The 24,456-nt window shown below is 37.4% G+C and overlaps 1 protein-coding gene and 1 pseudogene across 9 annotated transcripts in view; both read right to left on the minus strand.

The window, feature by feature from the left end:
• The window catches only part of MEF2A (myocyte enhancer factor 2A), a 187,884-nt gene that overhangs the window by 102,509 nt on the left and 60,919 nt on the right, over positions 1 to 24,456 (minus strand). The gene's annotated exons all lie outside the window — the stretch shown is intronic.
• Positions 4,206 to 14,928, minus strand: LOC143651470 (suppressor of cytokine signaling 6-like; annotated as a pseudogene).

A 24,456-nucleotide genomic window follows, 5' to 3' on the forward strand; every position in this document is an offset into this window, starting at 1 on the left:
ATAACTCTCGCCTTGGGGGACGTTCGCCAGCCGACGCGGCATGGAAGAGTGCCAGCCGGCCCGGGGGTCCGAACGCGGGGAGAGTCGCTGGCCGCTGCAGCCTGGGAGAGCGCCCGACCAAATTTCCTAGTCAGCCCAGGGCGCCAAGCGTAGCGGTAGGGCGCCAGCCGCTGCAGCCCGGGAGAGTGCACCATTCCCAGCCGGACCCGGAAGTCACGTGTTTGGAAGGGACCCCCCCGGTCACCGTTCTCCGCGGTCTGCGGATTTCCAATCCAATTCTCTCAGTTGGTCCGGGGGGCCTCGCGTGGTGGGGGCGCCAGGCGCCGCAGCTTGAGGGGATCGCCTGCCCAATTCTGCCAGCTGGCCTGGGAAGGAGGAAGAGAGGGACTCCGGCCGCTTGCCGTCCCTCCCGGGAAAGCCCGCGCCCCTCGGCAATCTCACCGGAGCTGGTTCTCCCAGATAGTCAGCAGTTCCAGGATGGGGTATGCTGTCTTTTTGATCTCTGTCGTGGCTCTGGGACCTGTTCTGTATCGTTTCTACTCCCCTAGTAGCTGTTCTTTTGTTTTGAATCCGTGGAAGTGGACCGACAGGCAACTGTGGAGTGAGTTTGAGGGGTGGGATGGAAAAGTGGTAGGGGGGGAATAGCCGCAACTAGGTTTTTAGGTCCTTCTCTAAAGCAAGCAAATTATGCCAGGACCCCAGTGCTGCTTTCTGCAAGAGTAGGGGATGGATGACAGTTATCACAATACAGAGAAAGCAATTTACTGGTATTTACCAAAATTTACTAACTTTTTCTCCTGTTCTACCCTGGTAGCTGTATGGTGTTCTAATATGCACAGAAGTCTCAAAGTAGTTGATTCAGACAGTTCCTGCCTATTGTTTTGTTGGAAGAACTGATTCCCACTTTATGATCTTCCCACAGTCCTCTGCAATTATTCTTTAGGTTTTCTTTTTTTGGATATAGAAACTGATAATCCTATTCTAAAATTCATTTGAAGATACAAAGGTGAAAGAATAGCTAAGGCAGTCTTGAAAAATCAATGTAGAAGATTCACATGTCATCAAACTTATAAGCAATATTAATTAAAATGATAAAATTTTTGTTTCAAGTATATACACATATGCCAATGGAAAAGAAAAGGAAGCCTAGGAATGTACCCTTACAAATATGGTACCTGATTTATGACAAAGGTAACACTGCACTGCAAGTGAAGAAAGGACACCTGTCAATCAAATTTCCATAAGGAAAAAACATACTGAGCCCTCTTCACCCTGACACCATACATAAAAATAAATTCCAGAGAGACTGCAGACTATGTGTGAAAAGTAACATAGGAAAATATTTCAGCAACGTTGGAATAGACAAAAATTTCTTAATAAAACATAAAAATACTATCCATAAGGAAAATAAAATTATATATTGATTAACTCAAAATCAAGAACTACTGTTCATAAAAAGACATTAGTAAGAGAATTAAAAGTCAAGTTACCAATGTACCATTGTGTAGAAGAAGCTACACAATGTACATATATCCCTCAAAGCACTAAATGTAGGACATACAAGAATTCTCATAAATCAACAAGAAAAAGACAACTCAATTTTAATAAGATAGCAAACTTGAACAGACAACTCACAAAACAGGAAATCCAAATGGCCAGGAATAAGAAGATGCTTAATGCTGTGGGTAACTAGAAAAATTCAAACGACATACCACTATATATATATAGCAGAACTGCTAAAATGAAAAAAAAAAATCAGACTACATCAAGTGGTTATAAGGCTTAGAGTAATTTCAACTTACTCCTCTCAGGATTTAAACTATTATAACCACTTTGGAAAGCTAAACATGTATATTGTATAAACCAGCAAAACCACTTCGTAAATACATACATACACACCACACATTTATGTATTTAAGGATGTCAGAGCCACACTATTCACAGTGTGACCACCAATACAATGAAGTCATACAAGGAAGTACTATATTATCCAATGACAATGAACAAACCTCAATTATATGATCAGCATGGATGAATCGCAAACATAATGGTAGAAGAAAGAAATCAGACATGAAACAGCCCATAGCAAATGATTCTATTTCTATAAAAGTTCCAAAGTACTCAAAATTAATCTATGGTTTTAAAGTGAACATAGTGGTTACCCTTCAGAGTAGTGACTGGGAGATATAAACAGAGCTTCTTCTAGGCTGTTGGTAATGTTCTTTATCTTGATTTGGATGCAGTAATAAAGTATGCTCATTTTGTTACAATTTATTCAATTGTGCCCTTATGATTATGCACTTTCCTCATGTACTGATGTATTCTATATGTCAACTAAAAGTTCACCAAAAAAGTATATACTCATCTCTAAAATAATTTCAGGATCCAGATCAAGCTAATCACTAAGTTTTTAGGTCAACTGAAAACTGATTTTCCTATAGACTAAACCTAAAGGAAATTTCATGAAAATGGAAGCATTTAAAAACTACCTTTAGAACTGAAATTTACCTTTAGAAAATTATCCTCCTGCTCATTCTCAACAATTCATATTTTATAAAATGTACAGTTCCTTTATGAAACATAGAAGGGTGTTTTTTCCCCAAAGATAAATTAAACTGTTTTATCCTAGGGTTCCAAAAAAAAGGACTCTCTACTGTTAAAGCCCAACACTTATACCTATATTAAGGCAACATTAACACAGTCAAATTAGTTTAAGTGAACTCTCAGATAAATGAAATATTTTTTTAGGAGATCATTTAAAAAAAATCAGAACAGGCCACAGAGTTCTCACCTGACATGCTTGAGACCCAGGTTTGATTCCCGATGCCTGCCCATGTATAAAAAAAAAATCAGGAACAAGATGTTTTAAAAGATTCTAGTATGGGCCCACCTGGCTTAATTTAAGAGATGTCAGAGTCTAGCATTTAGATTCAGACCAGTTCAATACTATTACTAACCACAGATTTGTTGAGTTCATCAGAACACCCTATTTCTGATGATTTCGTGTGAATCAACTACCTATTACATTTTCTGAAAGGCTACTAAAATAAACTTGGGAATACAAATAACTATGTTTAATCTACAACTGCACACTTTCAGAAAAATAAACAGATGTCTATGAAGAAAAAACCTGCAATGATCCATTACATCTTTAAAAGAGGAGAATTCAAGAATTCAACTTTCATGAGCCATACAAGTGGAAATGTCAAAGAGGGAACTGGATATACAAGACTCAAATATCAGAGCTAAATACATTCATTCAGTAGTCTTGAGCACAGAGATAATATTAATGTGTGGGAAACGATAAGCATACCTGAGGATAAAATGTAAACTAAAGACACAGCTTAGTCAGTCTTGAGGAACAAACATTTATCACTGTTGTTTCAGACCAACTTGCTCTAAACGGTCCTACAGACAAAGGTTTTTTGTTGTTGAATTTTTTTATTGTGATATAGGTATACAAAAAAGCAGTAAATTTCAAAGTACAGTTAACAAGTAGTTATAGAACAAATTTCAATATATGGTATGGGTTACAGTTCCACAATTTCAGGTATTTCCTTCCAGCTATTCTAAGACATTAGAGACTAAAAAAGAATATCAATATAATGATTCAGTAGTCATACTCATTTGTGAAAGCCTATCTCCTCTATTACAATTCCTCTTTCTCCTTTGATCCTTCTCCTAATCTTCAAAGATATTTGGGCAATACATCCTAACTTCTTCATCTTGAAAAGGGGTGTCAACATTATGGAGTAGGGATATGTAACTGGTTGATGCTTTTGGAGAGATTGGTACCTCTGGGTTTCAGGGCTTATCTGGCCTACGAACCATCTTGAAGTTACAGGTTTCTGAAAAACAAACTTAGCGAGTGAAACTTCTACAGAGTCTCAGATAGAGCCTTGGGTGTTCTTTAGGGTTTATAGGAATACTGCTGGCTGGGGTGTGACATACCATGGCAATTAACAATATATAGCTGAAGCTTGCATAAGAGGAACCTCCAGAATAGCCTCTCAATTCTATTTGAAATCTCTTAGCCATTGAAACCTTATTCTGTTACATTTCTTTTCCCCTTTTTGGTCAGGTAGGCACTGTTGATCCCACAGTACCAGAGTTAGGCTTATACTTGGAAGTCATGTCAAATGGGGGTGGGGGGGAGGGGAGAAAGGAAATTAGTTTATTTGCAGAATTCGGCTTTGAGAGAGAGAGTGGGGGGACATATCTAAGCAACAAAAGAAGTTCTCTTTAACTTCTTTCAGGTAAGCTTAGTTTCTCCATCACAGAAATAAGTTTTGTAAGAGCAAACCTCAAGATCAAGGACTTAGAGGACTTGCAGGAAGATGGTGGAGAGAAGTGGAGTGAGTTCACTCCTACTACATGAGACAAGATAGGAGACGGGGAGAAAATGTCCAAGATTGCATGTCCCAGAGTGTGAGTAAATTAGGAGAGTCTTTACGCAGCTTTGGGGAAGAGCGCATCAGCGGATCGGGAGAGAGTGAGTGGGTCAGCTGACCAGATCCCCACCTGACCTGCTATAGTGCACCAGGGAGGTGCAACTGGAGGGAACTGACCCTTCTCAGCTCTAACCTGCCGGAAACCTCCCCAAGTGGTTGCTTTGGACAGCACCCACAGAAAGCCCAAGGCCGGTAATTGTCCACTGCTGGGCAGGCCTCAGGGTTGGGAGAGTGATCACCCAGCCGGGTATGGGAATAGCTGGCCTACAGTCGCAGTGTCTGGCAGGCCTACCAGCACTGCAGATCAGCTGATCCCCCACGTGCTGGTCCACTTCCCAGTCCCCGCCAGGTGCAACCACCTGCTGAGCACATAGACCTCAAATTGCTCTGAACAGGAGGGGTGGGGCTGACGGAAGAGGAGACTCGAGCACACCATCTGCTGGAGGAACATGGTTAGTGCAAGTCAACTGTACCAGACAGCAGGGCAGAGCTTGAGGGAGGAGGAGCCTCACAGTCACCAACAGTTGGGGAGGAGTAAGTGCAGGCAAGCGAATTCCTTATCTGCCTAGGTCTTTATTTTCATTTCTACTAAAAATCTTCTTTTCTTCTTAACATTCTTTTATTATTTCCCCTGTTGAAACATATTCATTTTATATTTTTATTAGTAATATAATTGTTCATTTTACTATTTTTAATTTCTATAGATAAATTTATACACTTTATTCTTTATTTTCAATTTTTTATTTCACATCTTATTTTTTATTATTCCATTTCATTTACTGTTATTATTACTATTATTATTTTTCTCTTAAATTTTCTCTCCCTCTAGTAGGCACCAGCCTGACTTCACTCCCAGTATATCCTGGGATGTCTCCTTTTGAATCTGCTGCCCACTACCACTGAGGTGTATTTTGCTGTGGTTCTTGCTTTTCCAATTCAAATTTTTACTACATTATTATTTTACTTTGTTCTTATTATCTCTTTTTTCTTCCTTTTTTTTTTTTTTTGTGCATAGGCTGAGAGTCAAGTCTGGGTCTCCTGTGTGGTGGGCAGCCATTCTGCCACTGGAGTACCTGTACACCCCAGCCTAGCTTCTAAAAGACTCTTAAGTTGAATTTATCCCCTACATGAGATCCAGACCTTGATTTGGCGGAGAATAACCAACAAAGTACAAATGGAAACATTCATCAAAAACTAAGCAAATACAAAACTTTAGAAGAGAGAAGGAAAACAATTTGCAAAATAACCATATCAAAATAATCAAATGCCCCAAAACACAACAGAAAATCCCAAAGCACACAAAGATAGAAGCAGAAATGGCCCAGTCAAACAACCAAATCAAAATTCCAGAGGGGACACAGAATACGGAACAAGTACTCAAGGACATTTATAACGAAACAAAGGATATCAGGAAGACACTAGAAGAGCATAAACAAGAATGCAGGAGGTTAAACAGAAAAATGGCAGAAATGAAAGATACAGTAGACCAAATAAAAAATATACTGGAGACACATGATAGCAGATTCAAAGAAGCAGAAGGAAGAATAAGTGAGCTAGAAGATAGAACAATAGAACTAGAGTGCACAACAGAACAAATGGCAAGAAAGATGGAAAAAATGAAACTGGATCTTAGGGAAATGATAGAAAAAAGAGGCACATAAATATAAGAATTGTAGGTGTCCCAGAAGGAGGAGAGAAGAGTAATGGGCTGGAAAAGTTAGCTGAAGATACAGAGAAAACTTTCAACCCTTATAAAAGACAGGAATATGCAAATCAAAGAGGTCCAGCAAACTCCAAATACAATAAATCCAAGCAGGCCCCTTCAAGACATGCACATACTAAAATCAGACTGTTGGGTGTTGAGGAGAAACAGAAAGGCCTGAAAGCAGCACAAGAAAAGCAAACTACTACATACAAGGAAAAACACATAAGACGGATTTCAGACAGGCACCATGGAAGCAAGAAGGCAATGGTATGGTATTTTTAAGATCCTGAATGAGAAAAACTTTCAACCAAGAATTCTTTATCCAGCCAAGTTATCTTTCAAAATTAAGGGAGAGATTAAGATCCTCAAAGACAAAGAAAGATTGTGAGAACTAGTTAACAAGAGACCAGCCCCACAAGAAATACTAAAGGGAGCCCTGTCAGCTAATAAAAAAAGAAAGGAGAGCGGACCATGCATTATAGGGAAAAAAAAAAGACAGGAAAGGGAGGTCTAGAAGAGGGTACAGAATTAAAGAATATGAGTAAAGGTAATTTAAAGGAACAGAGAGAGAAGGAAAATAATATACAGATCTGACAAATAAAAACTAAAGGACAAGATGGTAGAGTCAAGAACTGCTTTTACAGTAATTACTTCGACTGTTAATGGACTAAACACACCAATTAAAATATACAGACAGACAAAAAACATTATGTGTATACTGTTTATAAGAGACACATCCTAGACTCAAGGACACAGTTAGATTGAAAGTGAAAGGATGGAAGATCTTCTATGCAAGCTGTAACCAAAAGAAAGCAGGAGTAACTATACTAACAGTAGACAAAATAGACTTTAAATGTAAAGATGTCATAAGAGACAAAGAAGGACACTACATATTAAAAAAAGGAATAATTCACTAGGAAAAAATAACAATCATAAATGTGTATGCTCCCAATCAAGAAGTTCCAAAGTACATGAGGAACATATTGGAAAAACTGAAGGGAGCTACAGACATATGAACAGTAATAGTGGAAGACACCAATACACCACTCTCTGCTATAGACAGACCAACCACATAGAGGATCAAAAAGGAAATAGAGGACCTAGACAATAAGATAAACAAATTAGATCTAAAAGACATATGTAGATCATTACATGCCAAAACACTAGCACACATGCAATGTTCTCCAGGTCAGATTATATACTAGGACACAAACTGAGTCTCTATAAATTTAGTAAGATTGAAATTACCCAAAGCACTTTCTCTGATAACAACGGAATAAAGCTGGAAATTAAAAATCACCAAAGAACCAGAACATTCGCATATATATGGAGATTAAACAACGCACTCTTAAAAAATCAGTGTGTCAAGGAAGAAATCACTAGAGAAATTGGTAAATATTTGGAGACAAATGATAATGAGAATACAACATATCAAAACTTATGGGGTACAGCAAAGGCAGTGCTGAGAGGGAAATTTATTGCCCTAAATGCCTATATTAAAAAATAAGAATGAGCAAAACTTGAGGATTTAACTGCTCACGTGGAGAATTTAGAGGAAGAACAGCAAACTAATCCGAAAGCAGATAAAAGAAGGGAAATAATAAAGACTAAAGCATAAATAAACAAACTGGAGAACAATAAAAAAAGAACAAAACTAAACATCGGTTCTTTGCAAAAATTAATAAAATTGATGGTCCTCTAGCTAGACTAACAAAGAAGAAAAAAGAAAGGACACAAATAAACAAAATTAGAAACGAGAGGGGGGTTATTACTACAGACCATGAAGAAATTAAAAAAAACAAAAGAGAATTATTATGAACGACTAAATGCCTACAAACTAGACAACTTAGATGAAATGGACAAATTCCTATAAACACACGAATTATCTATACTGACTCAAGAAGAAATAGAAGATCTCAACAAACCAATTACAACTAAAGAGATCCAATCAGTCATCAAAAATCTTCCCCCACAAAAAAGCCCAGGACCAGGAGAATTTTATCAAACACTTCAAAAAGAACTAAGGCCAATCCTGCTCAAACTCTTCCAAAATACTGAAGAAAAAGGAATGCTACTAATTCATTTTATGAAGCTAAAATCACTCTAATACCAAAATCGGATAAAGATAATACAAAAAAAGAACACTGCAGACCAATCTCCCTAATGAACACAGATGTGAAAATTCTTAACAAAATACTAGCAAAACGTATCCAATGCCACATTAAAAAAAGTACACATCATGATCAAGTGGGATTTATACCAGGAATGCAAGGGTGATTCAACATAAGGAAATCAGTCAATGTAACACAGCACATTAACAAATCGAAAGGGTAAAATCACATGATCATATCAACTGATGCTGTAAAAACATTCAACAAATTCCAGCATCCTTTCCTGATAAAAACAATTCAAAAGTTAGGTATTGAAGGAAACTTTCTCAAAATCATAAACTTTTCTCAAAATCGTAAGGGCATATATGAAAAACCCATACCCAGCATCATTAAGCATCACACTTAATGGTGAGAAATTGAAAGCATTCCCCTTGAGACTGGGAACAGGACAAGGATGCCCACTGTTACCATTATTACTCAATACTGTATTAAAAGCACTAGCTGGAGCAATTAGACAGAAGAAAGAAATAAAAAGCATCTAAATGAAAAAAAGGAAGAAGTAAAACTTTCATTATTTGCAGATGACATGATCTACACACTTAGAAAATCTTGAAAAATCTACAGCAAAACTACTTGAGCTGATAAACAAATTCAGCAAAGTGGCAGGATACAAGATTAATATACAAAAATCAGTAATGTTTCTATGCACACGCAATATAACCTATCTGAGGTGACAATTAAGGAAGAAAATCTATTCGGAATAGCAATGAGAAGAATTAGGTATCTAGGAATAAGCCTAACCAGGGATGTCAAGGACTTATACACAGAAAAATCATACAAAACTACTAAAAGATATTCCATGCTCATGGATAGGAAGGTTGAATATTGTCAAGATGTCAATTCTACCAACACTCATCTACAGTGTTACATATTCAATGTAATACCAATAAAAATCTCAACAACCTACTTTGAAGACTTGAAAAAAATGATCATCAAATTTATATGGAAGGGAAAGAGACCTCGAATAGCTAAAGATATCCTAAAAAAGAAGAGCGAACTGGGAGGTCTATCACTTTCTGACTTTAAAGCTTACTACAAAGCCACAGTGGTCAAAACAAAATGGTACTGACACAAAGAGAGAAGGACTGACCAGTGGAATAGAATTGATACTGCAAAGATTGACCATCAAGTTTATGGACATTTGATCTCCAATAAGGACCCCAAATCCACTGAATTGGAACAGAATAGGTTCTTCAATAAAGGAGAACTTTATTGAAGCACAGGAGAACTGGATTTCAATAGCCAAAAAGTGAAAGAGGACCCCTACCTTAAACCCTATATAAAAATTAATTCAAAATGGATCAAAGACCTAAATGGAAGAGCCAGTACTATAAAATTCTAGAAAAAAATAGGGAAATAGCTTCAAAATCTAGTAATAGGAGGTAGCTTTACACCTAAAGCACAAGCTGTAAAAGAAAAAATAGAAGTTCCAAATAGGAACTTCTTAAGATGAAGAGTTTCTGCGCCTCAAAGTCTTTGTTAAAAAGGTAAAGAGGTAGCCAGCTCAATGGGAGAAAATATTTGGAAACCACATATCAGATAAAGGCTTGACAACCTGTGTACATAAAGAAATTATACAGCTCAACAATAAAAGAACAAACAACCCAATTATAAAATGGGCAGAAGAAATGAATAGACACCTCTCTGAAGAGCAAAAACAGATGGCTAAAAAGTACATGAAGAGCTGCTCATCTTCATTGGCTATAAGGGAAATGTAAATTAAGACAACAATGAGATATCACCTCACACCTATAAGAATGGCTATTATTAAACAAACAGGAACCTATAAATGTTGGAGAGAGTACAGAAAAACTAGAACATTTATTCACTGTTGGTGGGAATACAAAATGGTTCAGCTGCTGTGGAAGTCAGTTTGGCAATTTCTAAGAAAACTAAATACTGAGTTGCCCTATGACCCATCAATACCAATAATCAGTATATACCCAAAAGAGTTGAGGGCAGTGACACAAACAGATATTTGCACACCAGTATTCACAGCAGCACTATTCACAATTGCCAAGAGACAGAAACAATCCAAGTGCCCATCAACAGATAACAAATACATATGATGGAATATGATGCAGCATTTAGACAAAATGATGTCCTGAAATATATGACAATACGGATGAACCTTGAGGACATATGTTGAGTGAAATAAGTCAGACACAAAAGGACAGATATTGTATGATAAAGCTGCCAGTGTTTTGGAGCAGCTAGAAAGAAAAATCTGAGATGAGGGCAAAGCAGCCCATGACAAACTCTAGGAATTGTTCTGCACCTCCTTGTTGAATTATGCTTTGAAAACGACTGCTTTTTTCTTTCTTTTCTTTGTACATATGTTATATTTTACAACCAAAAAAAGGTTAAAAAAAAAAACTATAGGTAGTTATAGTAATATTAGATAAAACAAACTGCTGAAACAAAAAATTTGAAAAAAGTACAGGTTAATTTTGATAGAAATAAAATTTTAATTATATTAAATCTTTCTATCTTAAAAAAAAAAAAAAGATCAAGGGCTTGGCCTATTAACTTGGGAGTCCCTGATATTTGAGAGAGTATCAGGGATATACCAGGTGGGAAGGTTTAATAGTTCCATGTTTTTCATCTGGTGCCTCAAGGGACTTTGCCAGAACTGTTTTTTTTAGTATACTTTTATTGAGATATCTTCATGTCCTATACAGTCCATCCAAAGTATACAATCAATGGCTCACAATATCATCACATAGTTGTGTATTATTCACCATGCTCATTTTTAGAACATATGCATCACTCCAGAAAAAAAAAAGAAAAAAAACCTCATACATCCCATACCTTATTCCTCCCTTTCACTGACCACTAGTATTTCGATCTACCTTTTTTATCCCTTATCCCCCCCTCCATTATTTATTTATATTGTGTCCTTTTTTTTTTTACTCATCTTTCCATACCCTGGAAAAGGAAGCATCAGCCACAAGGTTTTCACAATCACATGATCACACTGTAAAAGCTATACAGTTATACAATCACCTACAAGAATCAAGGCTACTGGAATATAGTTCAACAGTTTCAGGTACTTCCCTCCAGCCACCCTAATACAACATAAGCTAAAAAGGTTTATGTATATAATGTATAAGAATAATGTCCAGGATAATCTCTCAACTCTGTTTCAAGTTTCTCAAAAACTGAAATTTATTTTGCTCATTTCTTTCTTCCCTCTTTTGGTCAAGAAGGCTTTCTCAATCCCATGATGCTGGATCCTGGCTCATGCCCAGGAGTCATGTACCACACAGCCAGGGAGATTTACACCCCTGGGAGTCATGTCCCACATAAAGGGGAGGACAGTGAATTCACCTTAGTTGGCTTAGAGAGAGAGAGGCCGTATCTACACAACGAAAGACAGCAGCTGATGACTCTTAGGTATAATTATAAGTAGGCTTAGCTTCTTCTTTGCAGGAATAAGTTTCACAGGTGTGAACCCCAAAATCAAGGGTTCAGCCTATTGAATTGGTTGTCCCCACAGCTTGTGAGAATATCAGGAATCGCCCCGATAGGGAAGTTGAATATTTCCTTCTTTTTCCCCAGTCCCCCAAGGGGACTTTTTTTTTTTTATTTTCTGCCCCAATTACTCTGGGATGTTTGGGTCATCACACTAACCTGTACAAACCTACATGATCTCATTCCCTAATCAAGATTTCATGTAATTATGGTGTTCAAATAAACACCATACAAGTTAAATTAGGTAATGCACTACCAAATACACAAATTTGCACCAGATAAACATCTTTTCCTTTGGTCTCACACAGAAGTTGAAGTTTTAGAATAGCGAACATATCATCCTTTACCCAATATTCTGATTTACCTTAGTCCTATCCAGATCAGCTTCATTCATAGCTCTAGCATAGACAAGGTATTTAAACAATTTGGTCAACACTTAAAAACTGAAGATTTCAAAAAGAAATCTGACTTTCCAGCTTCCCTTGTAAAATTCATTCTACTTTCAAGAATATAACCTAAGAAAACAGTAAGACAATTGAGAAGAGATACATGTATATGGATGCTTATTCCAACACTATCAAAACATGAAAAAAATCGGGAAAAATACTATGCAAGAATCCAGGGATGGCACATCTGCATAATAATATTTTATAAGCAAGCATAAAAAGGTTGAACATTTTACAAATGTTGACAATTGGTGGGAATGTAAAATGGTGCAGCCACTGTGAAAGACAGTTTGGTGATTCCTCTGAAAGGGTAGTATAGACCTACCATATGACCCAACAACGCCACTACTACAGATATACCCAAGAGAATTAGAAGCAGTGACTCAAAAAGATATTTGCACACCACTATCCACAGCAGTATTATTCACAATTGCTGAAAGATGGAAGCAACCCAGTGTCCATCAACTGACGAATGGATAAATAAAATGTGGTACATACACATGACATAATATTATTCAGTCATAAAAAGGAAGGAAGTTCTGATACACGAGATAACATGAATGAACCTTGAAGATATTGTGTTGAGTAAAATAAGCCAGATACAAAAGGCCAGATATCATAGATCTCACTGACATGAAATAATTAGAATAAGTAAACTCCATAGAGTCACAATCTAGAATACAGGTTACCAGGGGGCAGGGTGGGAATAGGAAATAGGGAATAGGGAGTTAAGGTTTAAAACGTACAGTTTCTGAAGAAAAAAAAAGTTCACAATATATTGTTGCAGGGGGTTGGGGAAGGGCAGGGACTATACACACTAACCTGGTTTTAAAAAAAATCTGCAGTTTTACAAGTAAGTGCCAGATCTAGGTAACTGAGACTGAATAACAAGAAGCCCCATTTTTAGAATCCCTGACTGAATGTTCAATTACATCACCTACAGAGGTATGTCCTTCCACATCTGGTTGTTCATAAACGCTAAACTTATCATCTGAGTGTTCAATTCCAGGGTGAAGTGTTTTACCACGCAAGCAAAGGCTCAAATTTGAACGATCCTGAACAAGAAAAGATCCATCTGGCACATTTGCTACCTTCCTTTCTGACTCCCAGAGTGTGACTGGTCCCCAGTACCACCTTTGTTTTGCAAGTTTTTTCAGCTCCTCTGTAAGGATTGTCACAATCATAGGAACACTACTTTATGTACTGTCATAAACTCTTGCCATCCCAGGAGCAGAGTTAGGATCAAAATGCAAATGACACCACACACTTTCAGACATATAGGCATCCAAGCCAGTGAGTCCACTGATTTCCTTTGAATTTGATTATTCTGCACTGGCAGTAGCCATGGTGAGAGTGGAGGGACATCACTGTAACTTGCTCTGGGGCTCTGCAATGTGACACCTGGAGTGTCAATAACAAGCCACTCACAGACTGGTCCAGAAATATATGTGAGGCAGCAACTACATCGTGGTCTACCTGACTCTCATCTTCAGGGAAAGATTCCCTCCTCCTCCCAATGGAAGGAACTGCAGAAACTTCCAGGAAAGAACTACTGTTCAGACAATATCATATGATCCTTTCAAAGTATACATCGCTCATCTAAAGGCACAACATACTAAATGTAGTACTGAAGCATAAGCCCAATAATGACAGGCACATATCCATCAAGGTGAAGATGCACATCTCCATTCTGAGATTCCGGACTCCTTAAGGAAGTATTTTGTTCTTGGCACTAGGTTTCAGACTGAAGAGCATGGAAATCCTTTTGAACACCATTCTGCACTAGACTTGAATTGGAAGAATGAACCAAAGCTTTGTCCCTCGCCTCCCTTCTGATGCATGTAACCTTGACTTTGACTGTGGAAGAGGCCATGGGGTAGGACTGTAGTGATGACAGGGGAGAGAAGTTGACAGGATGGGTCTTTGAGCTCTGGCGTCTTTAAGAAGATTGGTGCTGAGGAGAAAGAGAAGGTGTCCCTATCGGCAGAGCTACCCCAAAGGGTGTGCTGCCCTTACCTTTCTGCTTCTGTTTTGCAGAATGCCTCCTTTCTACTGTACCCATGAGGCATTTACTTTTTAATCTCCTTTTTCCATCTTAGTTCATCTATCTTCCCCATGATATCACAGCTGGCCATATCATTTCTGCAGCAGCTCTCAAACAAGGAATCATCTTTTCAAAAACCACTGGTTGAGTGACAGCTATTGAACTACCATGAAATCAGTTTCATTCTACTTTTATTCAAGTTAAAAGATTTGAAAGGGTGGTGTGATGGTGGCTCAGTGGCAGAGTTCTCACCCGTCATGCCGGAGACCCGGATTCAATTCAGTGCCTGCCCATGCCAAAAGAAAGATTTGAGGAAGGTTTTAAGACTAATTTTTATTATGACTGGTTACCTAATCCAGGGGATCAATTTCTCTGAGGGATATTATCTCCAAACATCTTGAGAGGCTGCAATGTTGCATCTATGTATTTTTCCAGCTTCATTTAACCTTTAGAGCCATTTTCCAGCAATGGCAGCAGCTCTGCTTCTTTGCCTAGTGCGGGTACACTGATGTGATAGTTTCTCCTCTCAAGGAACTCCTACTCCAACCACCTTCCTCTTCCTCCTCCACCACCATAACCGAGAGGGCACCAGCCAGGAGCCGTGGCAGAGCAGGGCAAACAGACCTGCGCCCACCATTCAGGCCGAGGGTGTCTGGATCAGTCCTTGCCTGCACCCTTCCCCATTTCAGAGTGTTAACTGCTACTCATTTGCAATAGAGCTGGGATCATTTCTATTTGCATTCAGACATAGATATTTTCACCTCATCCTTTAATTTAATTTGATTTTTAAATAAGTACAACAATAACATGCTGCTACAAATCAAAACTATACAATCTATATGCACTCAGAGTATCCACTTTCTATGCCCTACCCTGCCATCCCTGTGATTTTAAAGCTTACTGATCTATCCCTGGGTAGTTTTTGTTTGTTTTGCAAAAACAAGAACATATTTTTAAATAAAATTTGCCCTTCTTTTTGACACAAAAATAACATACTACATTTTCTGCACTCTGTTTTTTCACTTATAAGTTAATAGCAATCATCCTAATTTTTTCCCCACCAAAATTCACTATTAAGTCTACTATTCATCAACATAATACCATGAAAGCATACTTAAAATCTAAAGTTTGATATGGTCTTACATTATAAGCTCAAAAGAAAAAACTAAATTTACTTAATTTGAAACATAAAAGAAGAGCAGAGATTTTAGTCCAAATTATTTATTTTCTAGGTGAAGGAAACTGATGTTTAAAAATAACAGTCTCAAAGCCACCAAGCGCTTATGGGTATGAGCAGCAAATATTAAGTGTTAGACACTGTCTTAGTCTCCTAACTGTTAAAAAAAATACCATACAATGGGTTGGCCTAAACAGTGGGAAGTTATTGTCTCATAGTTTTGAGGCCAGGAGAAGTTAAAAACTGAGATACAGCAAAGTGATGCTTTTTCCCCAAAGATGTGGTATTCTGGGACTGGCTGCTGGCAATTCTTAGTACTTGGCTTTTCTGTCACATGGCAATGTACATGGCGGTATCTTCTCTTTTGTCTTCCGGGTTCTGGTGACTTCCAGTTTCTTGCATCTTCCATGGCTTCTCCAAGTACAATTTCCTTTCATTATAAGAATTCAGCCACATTGGATTAAAACCTACCCTCATTCTGTCTGGGCACACCTTAACTAATAACATCTTCAAAGGTCCTGTTTACAAACGGGTTCACGCTCATAGGGGTTGCCTTTTGTAGGGAACATGATTCACTCTCCATGAGACACAATGGTAAATAAGAGGTGAATTTTTAAAATATCTTTCTGCCTTCAAGACAACCATGTGAATAGATGTAAATATAATGCCACATTCAGTGGCAGACATACAAGTAATTTATTAAAATAATACAAAGAGGGAAACAATTGTTTTATTGGTTTCATTTCAGATTTGTTAATATGATTATTGGAGTAAAGGGTACGTGGCACGAAAAAACAGGAAATGAATTCTCATAAAACTTTAAGGAGTTAGAATGTCTGGGGGCACAGAACATTTGTGGAAAAATGAAAAAAGATGACACTAGAAAAGTAAGCAGAGATATAAGATTCCAAGATACTGTGACTTCATTTTAAATGTGATGGTGTTCTAGTTTGCTAGCTGCCGGAATGCAACACACCAGAAATGGATTGGCTTGTAATAAAAGGGAATTTATTTTGTCAGTTCTTCAGAGGAAAGTCAGCTAACTTTCCACTGAGGTTCTTTCTTACGTGGGAAGGCACAGGATGGTCTCTGCTGGCCTTCTCTCCAGGCCCCTGGGTTCCAACAACTTTCCCCAGGTTGACTTCTTTCTGCATCTCCAAAGGCCTGGGCTAAGCTGCGAGTGCCAAGATGAGGAATGCCAAGCTGCTTGGGCGGTGCTACATTGCGGTCTCTCATTTAAGCACCGGCCAATTAAGTCAAACGTCCTTCATTGCAGCAGGTATGCCTCCTAGCCGACTGCAGATGTAAATCAGCAACAGGTGAGGTTCATGTACCATTGGCCCATGTCCACAGCAACAAAACTAGGTACGCTCACCTGGCCAAGTTGACAACTGAATCTAACTACCACAGATGGTAAACCACCAATAGCTTTATCTGGCTTTGACATTAATTGTGTATCCTTGGAAATGTCATTTGACTACCTTCTGTCTAAATGTAAAGTAAGGATAATAATAATACATTTCATGTGCATTTAATGATGCACTAATATACATAAAATATTTAAAAGTTCCTATCTTTGAATGGATTAACAGAAAAATACCAATAATAGTTATTAATAACATTCATCTGCATCAAACATCTTTTCATAAACCTTTAAATTACTTTATAATACTTTATGTCCAATACATAGAAACAAACATGATCCCAATATACTGCTGTTAAACATGAGCAGACTGTATCCAGAGACAACAGGAAGCCTACCCAAGGTCTCTCAGCTGGTGTGGAAAAGAGGTGGGACTCATAAAGACATCACAACATAATATTTTACGAGACATTTATATAGCAAGGATCTCATTTTCAACATTATTAGAGAGACGCACAACCCCCAAAAGTAAAAACACTCCATGTTTTAAAGATAAATAAATTTCCAGACAGTATGACAGACAAGAAAAAAAAGACTTCTTCAAATTTCCTGAATATTTTATAAGTATTTATTGACTACCATAAGAGCAAAATGCATTTTTAAAGCAGAAGAATGCTTAAATGTTTAGTTACATATGAAAAATAATACATAAAGCACCGAAGCACCAAGAAGTACATATATTCCCACAATATTCTATCTCTACATAGCATCCCAGGTTACAATTATTGCTTTCTAAAGACACAAAATGTAAAATAACCATAGAATAGTAATCTTCAGCATGCTTCATTTTACTTACAAGTTTGTGGCCATTAAAAACCTCTAACAATAAAAAGCCTTACACCCATACCAAACCAGCCTTTCACTTTTAAATATTTATAATTTCTTATAAGGCAGAAAGATCATTTTAAATAATCAATTAAAAATAAGCAAATGTATCCCAAGAAATTTTGGACATGGTCATCTCTCCATTATATTTCTACCACCAGAAAATGCAATTCTTTCCATTCTGCTGACACGACTACATTTAAAGAATTAAGATAAATTTTAAAGCAAATATACTATCTAAAACAGTATTATGCATTTAAGAGAATATGAATTTAACATCAATTACCAACGAGATAAAGTCACCTAATTAACGTTTCTTGCAACATTCTCAATTTTGCAAGAGAAAGGATTTAAAAATCCAACTACTCAAAAAACAAAGAATCAAACAAAAACCCTGACTTTATACAGTACAATAAAGTTAAAATCAAGACTACAATGAGATACCACTGCACACCTATAAGGATGGCTGCTATTAAACAAACAGGAAACAGTGAATGTTGGCGAGGCAGAGATTAAAGACTCTATTGACCAAATAAAAAACATACTAGAGGCACACAACACCAGATTCGAAGGGACAGAAGAAAGAATAAGTGATATGGAGGACAGGATAAGCCTTGAAGACTCCGAACAGCAAATGGCAAAAAAAGAAGGGAAAAAATTGAATTGGACCACAGGAAAATGAGAGACAAAACAAAGCACACAAACATAAGAATCATTTAGTGTCTCAGAAGAAGAAGAGAAGTTTGAAGGGCTAGGAAGAGTAGTTGAGGATGTAATGGAGGAAAACTTCCCAACCCTCATAAAGGACATAAATATACAAGTGAAAGACACCCAATGAACTGCAAACAGAATAAATCCAAATAGGCCTTTCCCCAGATACATACTAATCAGTCTGTCAAATGTCGAAGAGAAGCAGAAAATCCTGAAAGTGGCAAGAGAAAAACAATCTACTACATACAAGGGAAACCAAGTAAGACTTAAGTTCAGACTACTCAACTAGCACCCTGGAGGTGAGAAGGGAGTGGTATGATATATTCAACATCCTGAAAGAGAAAGACTTCCAACCAAGAATTCTGTACCCAGCCAAACTGTCCTTCAAAACTGAGGGAGAGATTAAAGTTTTCACAGACAAAAAAGTCCTGAAAGAATCTGTAAACAAGAGACTGGCACTACAAGAAATACTAAACAGAGTTCTGCCAGATGAAAAAAAAAAAAAAACAACACAGGAAAGGGAGGTCTGGAGGAGGGCACAAATTGAAGAGTACCACGAAGGGTAATTTAAAAAATACAAAATGAAAGAGGAAAAATATATAGATCTGACAAATAAATAAAAAAGATAAGATGGTAGATTCAAGAAATGCCCTTTCAGTAGTAACTCTGAATGTTAATGGACTACACTTATGAATTAAAAAATACAGATGGCAGAAAGGATTAAGAAACACAATCTGGCTATATGCTACTTACAAAAAACTCATACTAGACACACGGATAAAAACAGATTGAAAGCAAAAGGATGGAAAAAGATTTTCCATGCAAATTATAATCAAAAGAAAGCAGGAGTAGCTATACTAGTATTGGACAAAATAGACTTTAAATGTAAAGACTTTATAAGAGACAAAGAAGGACACTATATGCTAATGAAATGGTCAGTTCACCAAGAAGATATAATAATCATAAATGTTTATGCTCCCTATCAAGGAGCTCCAAAGCACATGAGACAGACAGTGGCAAAACTGAAGAGAGTGATAGATGTTTCAACAATAACAGTAGGAGACTTCAATACACCACTGTCCTCTACAGATAGAACAACTAGACAGAAGATCAACAAGGAAATAGTGAAGTTAGACATTGTGATAAATGAATTAGACCTAACAGACCTATAGAAGTCATTGCACCCCAAAACACAAGAATATACATTCTTCTCTAGTGCTCATAGAACATTCTCTAGGACAGATCATATGCTGGAGCACAAAGCAGGTCTTTATAAATTTAAAAACAATGAAATTATTCAAAGCACTTTCTCTAATTACAGTGGGATGAAGGTGGATCTCATTAACCATCAAAGAACAAGAACATTCACAAATATATGGAGATTAAATAACACACTATTAAACAACCAGTGGGTCAAAGAAATTGCTAGGGAAATCAGCAGCTATCTAGAGATGAATGAAAATGAGAATACAACTTATCAGAACTCATGGGATGTGGCAAAGGCTGTGCTGAGAGGGAAATTTATTGCCCTAAAGGCCTATGTTAAAAAACAATAAAGAGCCGAAATCGAGGACGTAACAGCATACCTGGAGGAACCTGAGACAGAACAGCAAATTAACCCCAAAGCAAATAAAAGAAAAGCAATAACAAAGATTAAAGCAGAGATAAATGAATGGGAGAACAAAAGAACAATAGAAAGAATCAATAAAATCAAAAGATGGTTCTCTGAGAAATTCAGTAAAATTGATGGGCCACTAGCAAGACTGACAAAGAAAAAAGAGAGAGGATGTAAGTGAACAAAATAGGAAATGAGAAGGGGTGTATTACCACAGATTCTGAAGAAATAAATCATAAAAGGATACTATGAACAACCATATGCCAAGAAACTAGACAACTTAAATGAAATGGACAAATTCCTGGAGACACACAAACAAGCTACACTGACTCAAGAAGAAACAGAAGATCTCAACAAACCAATCACAAGTAAAGAGATCCAATCAGTCATCAAAAATCTTCCTACAAAGAAAAACCCTGGGTCAGATGGCTTCACAGGAAATTTTATTAAACATTCCCAAAAAAAACTAACACCAATCCTGCTCAAACTTTACCAAAAATTGAGGAAAAAGGAATTCAACCTAACTTATTTTATGAAGCTAATATTATTTGAATACCAAAACCAGGTAAAGAGGCTATAAGAAAGGAAAACTACAGGCCAATCTCCCTAATGAACATAGATGCAAAAATTCTCTATAAAATATCAGCAAATCGAATCCAGCAACACATTAAAAGAATTATACACCATGACCAAGTGCAGTTTATACCAGGAATGCAAGGATGGTTCAACACAAGAAAATCAGTTAATGTAATATAACACATTAACAAATTAAAAGGGAAAAAAAATCATATGATCATCTCAACTGATGCTTAAAAAGCATATGACAAAATTCAATAACCTTTTCTGATAAAAATACTCCAAAAGATAGGAATCAAAGGTAACTATCCCAATATGATAAAGGGAATATACAAAATACCGATAGCCAGCACCGTACTCAATGGAGTGAGACTGAAAGCATTCCCCCTAAGATCAGGAACAAGACAAGAATGCCCACCATCACCACTATTACTCAACATTGTGTCAGAAGTTCTAGCTAGAGCAATCAGGCAGGACAAAAATAAAAGGCATCCAAACTGGAAAGGAAGAAGTAAAACTCACATTATTTGCAGATGGTATGATACTATACTTGGAAGATTCTGAGAAACCTACAGTAAACTTATTTGAGTTAATAAACAAATTCAGCGTTCTAGTTTGCTAGCTGCCAGAATGCAATATACCAGAAATGGAATGGCTTTCAAAAAGGGGAATTTATTAAGTTGCCAGTTTATACTGTTTAGGCTGTGGAAATGTCCCAATTAAAGCAAGTCTACAAAAATATCCAATCTAAGACACCCATGGAAAGAAGGGCAATGAAGTTCAGGGTTTCTCTCTCAAGTGGAAACACAGATGGTGAACATGGTCCTAGTTTCTCTCTCATCTGGAAAGGCATATGGCAAACATGGTCAGGGTTTCTCTCTTAGCTGGAATGGCACACGGCAAACATGGCATCATCTGCTAGCTTCCTCTCCAGCTTCCCAGGAGGCATTTTCCTTCTTCATCTCCAAAAGTCGCTGGCTGGTGGACTCTCTGCTTCGAGGTGCTGTGGGATTCTCTCCTCTCTCAAATTCTTTCTCATTCTCCAAAATGTTCCCTTTTTACAGGATTCCAGTAAACTAATCAAGACCCATCCAAATGGGTAGAGACAAGTCTCCACCTAATCCAGCTTTAACAACCACTCTTGACTGAGCAAAATCTCTAAGTAGATGTTACAGTTTCAAACATACAATACTGAATATGGGTTAGAAGAAACTGCTGCCTTTATAAAATGGGATTTGGATTAAAACAAGGATTTACACCCAAAGCACAAGCAACAAAAGAAAAAATATACAAATGAGAACTCCTCAAAATCAAATGCTTCTGCACCTCAAAAGACTCTGTCAAAAAGGTGAAGAGGCAGCCAACTCAATGGGAGAAAATATTTGGAAATCACATATTGGACAAACGTTTGATTTCCTGCATGTACAAAGAAATCATACAACTCAAAAACAAAAGAACAAACAGCCCAATTATAAAATGGGCTAAAGATATGAACAGGCATTTTTCTGAAGAGCAAATACAAATGGCTCAAAAGCACATGAAGACATACTCATTTTCATTGGCTATAAGGGAAATGCAGATCAAGACTACAATGAGATACCACCGCACACCTGTAAGAATGGCTGCTATTAAACAAACAAAAACTATAAATGTTGGAGAGACAGATATCATCGGGATTAAAGACTTTGTTCACCAAATACAGTTAAAAAGCCACTGATGGGAATTTTGCTTCAGCTTAAGGTGTAAAAAAACTGCAAGAAAACAGTGTTCCCAACCTAACAGATTAAAAGCTCAATAAACTACAAAAGCATAAATTTTCTTGAACCTATCATAAAAAGCTGAGGTTGCAATGCAACCAGGTGAATGGAATTCCAAAGAATGACAAGACCCTCTCAGGAGATGGAACACATGAAGGGATTCACTTTTGACAGAACCAGAAGAAAAAAGAGTATTACCATAAAAGCAGGTAAGAATAAAATAATTGAAACTGCAATGTATTCTTAATGGCTGAATGGACCAGTATGACAGTTCAGAATTGCTGAAAACCCCATACAAGGAGGGAATCTGCTGCTTTTCCATGGGTCTGTATCATGTGCTCAAACGAAGTGTTAGAGAACAGTACAATACATCTGAGAGAAGTTCCCCTGGTGATACACAAACACAAAATTTGATCTATTTCCAGATCCTTCAGTTAATGAAGCAAAAATCCTTAAACCACTAGAGGAGGGCAGGGAACTTTCTAGGTCCCAAGGTCCAGGCAAACACCCACTGATGGTAGGATGCCAGAGATATAAAAGCTGCCTACCAGAATTCCTCCTGCCCCTGACCTAGGTAAAGGGAAAGTGAGAAAAGGATAAACACAACAGTTCTTTGCCCCTGAGGTAGGGGCAAGAAAATCCTACGCCTTCACCACAGGGCTTGAAACAAATAAGAGACAAAAGCAGTCTTGGTCTCAGGCAAAGGCAGCTCTCTGGGGATAGACACACAGCTGCCAGAGGAGTGACAGAAGCAAAAAGCTATCCGACTGTGAGGAAGAGGCACGAAATCCACTTGGGCCCCCCAGATCCTGCATTGATATAGGAAAGGAGCAGGAAATTCTCTCCTACCCAGGACCACACACAGATGTAAGGCAGAGTTTGGGAGCCAGTGGTGGAGAGAGGGATGATTGAGAAAGCACCAGTCTTGAGATTCTTAATGTCTACTCAGAAACTATGCAAGCAAGTCAAATAAGCGGCATTTTTTAAGTAATGAAAGAAAAAATTGTCAGCACAGAGTTTTATACCCAACAAAAATATTTTTTTGAAAATGAAGATAAAATATTTTATAGTCAAGAAAAAGCTCAAAGAATCCATTATTAGCACAGTACCAAGAATTAAATGAAGTTCTCCAGACAGAAAAAGTATGGTAGTAATAAAAATTTGGTTCTACACAAAGAACTGAAGAATGCCAGAGATTGTTAAAATGGGAGCGAATGTAAAAATATTTTAAAATTTTTAATCTCTTTAAAATCCAATTGATTATCTAAAGCAAAAAAAAGTAACAATATATTGTGGGATTGATAACACATGTACTAATACAGTTTATGAAACACAATAGTAAAAATGTCAGGAGGGAAGGGGACAGTATACTGTTTTAAGGCTATTCCACTTTAAGTTAAATGGTATATTATCATTATTATTTGAAAAAGGACTGTGATAAAGTTAAAGATGTATAGACACTTTATGGAAACCATAAAGTAGCCACTAAATATAGGTATGGGATGTGTATGTATGCATTGTGTGTAATAGTAGTAATAATCAATTCCACACAGGGTTTTTTGAGTATTTGTTGAGGTAAAGTACCTATTCAGCACTTGGAATATACTAGGTGTTTTTAAAAAAAATCATCATTATTATTATTCAGGTTATTCTAACTCTAAGTACACAAATGTTAGCCATAAAAGTAATGAGAGCAGCACAGGTATGGCTGCCACCCAGGGAACACCTAAAAGGCAAAGTGGCTGTGTTAGTCTGAAAGCTGCCAGAAGAGATATACTAGAACTGGAACAGCTTTTATAAAGGGGAATTTAATAAGCACAGTTCTAAGTCTGCGAAAAGGTTCAAACTAAGGCATCCAGGGAAAGATACCTTAATTCAAGAAAGGCCAATGCATCTGCAACACTTCTGTCAGCTGGGAAGGCACACTGGTCCCTTGCTTTTAGCCTCTTTTGTTCCTGTGGAGGTTCCTCACTTTACGTCTCCAAAGCTGGCTTTCATCTCTTGGCTTCCCTTGGCTCTCTCCAGGTTCTGGCTTGCTTAACATCTCATGGCAATATGTGCTAGACTCCAAGCATCTTCAA

This window comes from Tamandua tetradactyla, chromosome 12, assembly GCF_023851605.1.
Source record: "Tamandua tetradactyla isolate mTamTet1 chromosome 12, mTamTet1.pri, whole genome shotgun sequence".
NCBI classification, from domain to species: Eukaryota; Metazoa; Chordata; class Mammalia; order Pilosa; family Myrmecophagidae; genus Tamandua; species Tamandua tetradactyla.